General features: G+C 36.8%; 1 non-coding gene across 1 annotated transcript; it reads left to right on the plus strand.

Moving 5' to 3' along the window:
- Positions 1 to 322: 322 nt before the first annotated feature.
- TRNAG-UCC (transfer RNA glycine (anticodon UCC)) lies at positions 323 to 395 on the plus strand. The gene has a single exon. It is a non-coding gene; the product is annotated as a tRNA-Gly (tRNA).
- The last annotated feature ends 1,658 nt before the right edge of the window (positions 396 to 2,053 follow it).

Here is a 2,053-nt window from a genome sequence, read left to right on the forward strand (position 1 = left end):
GTTTAGAAACTGTGTGGGAGGGGGACCTCCTGCATGACATCCAAGTAAGCCTAAGCACAAGCATCCTGCAGGCATCCAAAACCAAGAGAGGATGGCTAAGTAGAGAGCTCTTTGCTTTCTCTCCATCCTATACCCTCACCAGGAGGAGACATGGAGCCCAGAAAGGAAAGCAGAGCAGAGCAGGTGATGTCTCCCTCATAGGTGTACCTCTCTCAGACCAAGAGATGTTCCGAGTAAATCTTGAAATGAATTTGAAATCTAAATTTTACTCTAGACTTTACTGGATCAAACATTGGAAAACTTAAAAGCAACTGCAGGGACTTCCCTGATGGTCCAGTGGTTAGGACTCAGCACTTCCAATGCAGAGGGTGCAGGTTCAATCCCTAGTCAGGGAAGTAAGATTCTGCATGCTGAGCAGCCAAAAATAAATAAATAAATAAAGTGTACAACTTGAAAAGTTTCAGACAGACATTTTTAAAAGTAACTGGAAAGCTAAGAGTTCCATCTGAGATACTGTTTAGAAAGGGAAAAGTCAAATTCTTAAAAGCATGTTTGAAGGTTACTATTAAAAAGTCATCCTGTTTGCCTGAGGTTTCTCATTGAGAAAACACTGATTTAGGAGCTTCACGAGATTAGAAAGTGTCCATATTATTAAAAGGGTGTCAGTGGTTTGGAGTATAATTCTGGGGACAACAGTGAGCACTTTTAACAAAGGTAATATCACAAATAATCTTTTTTTTTTTAGTTTTTTATTTTTTAAATTTTAAAATCTTTAATTCTTACATGCGTTCCCAAACATGAACCCCCTCCCACCTCCCTCCCCATAACATCTCTCTGGGTCATCCCCATGCACCAGCCCCAAGCATGGCACAAAGAACAGTATTGTGCAAGTTAATAAGGAGTTTGGGATTGACATGTACACACTGCTATATTTAAAATGGATAACCAACAAGGACCTACTGTATAGTGCAGAGAACTCTCCTCAATGTTATATAAAAACCTAAAAAGGAAAAGAATTTGAAGAGGAATACATACCAAATGTATGTATGTATAACTGAATCACTTGCTGTACACCTGAAACTAATATAACTTTGGTTTTTGCTATATGGGATCTTAATTCTCCAACCTGAGATCAAACCCATGTCCCCATGCATTGAGATCATGGAGTCTTAACCACTGTACCTCCAGAGAAGTCCCTAACAAAATGTTGCTAATCAACTATAATTTAAAAAATACTAATATGGACATCAACAATTCTAAACCAAAATCTGATTCAGTAGTCTACATTTAAGTAAAAAGAAATTTTAAGAATACCTTAATCAACTTATTTTACTTTTATTTTTCTGTTTATGAATGCACAGAAATCATATATGATATTTTTAAACTATGAGTAAATAGATACAAAAGAAAGAACTCTTTACATAAGTCTAAAATAAAAAGATATAAAAATAATGAATCATGTCATCATTTAATTGACTTATTCCCTGGTGGCTAAAGCATCTGCCTACAATGTAGGAGGCCCAGATTCGATCCCAGGGTTGGGAAGGTATGACCTAAATCAAATCCCTTACAATTATACAGTAGAAGTAAGAAATAGATTTAAGAGACTAGATATGATAGACAGAGTGCCTGATGAAGTATGGATGGAGGTTCGTGACACTGTACAGGAGACAAGGATCAAGACCATTCCCAAGAAAAAGAAATGCAAAAAAGCAAAATGGCTGTCTGAGAAGGCCTTACAAATAGCTGTGAAAAGAAGAGAAACGAAAAGCAAAGGAGAAAAGGAAAGATATACCCATTTGAATGCAGAGTTCCAATGAATAGCAAGGAGAGATAAGAAAGCCATCCTCAGTGATCAATGCAAAGAAATAGAGGAAAACAACAGAATGGGAAAGACTAGAGATCTCTTCAAGAAAATTAGAGATACCAAGGGAAAATTTCATGCAAAGATGGGCTCGATAAAGGACAGAAATGGTATGGACCTAAAAGAAGCAGACGATATTAAGAAGAGGTGGCAAGAATACACAGAAGAACTGTATGAAAAAGATCTTTA

Source organism: Ovis aries, chromosome 1 (genome assembly GCF_016772045.2).
Source record: "Ovis aries strain OAR_USU_Benz2616 breed Rambouillet chromosome 1, ARS-UI_Ramb_v3.0, whole genome shotgun sequence".
Taxonomy (NCBI): domain Eukaryota; kingdom Metazoa; phylum Chordata; class Mammalia; order Artiodactyla; family Bovidae; genus Ovis; species Ovis aries.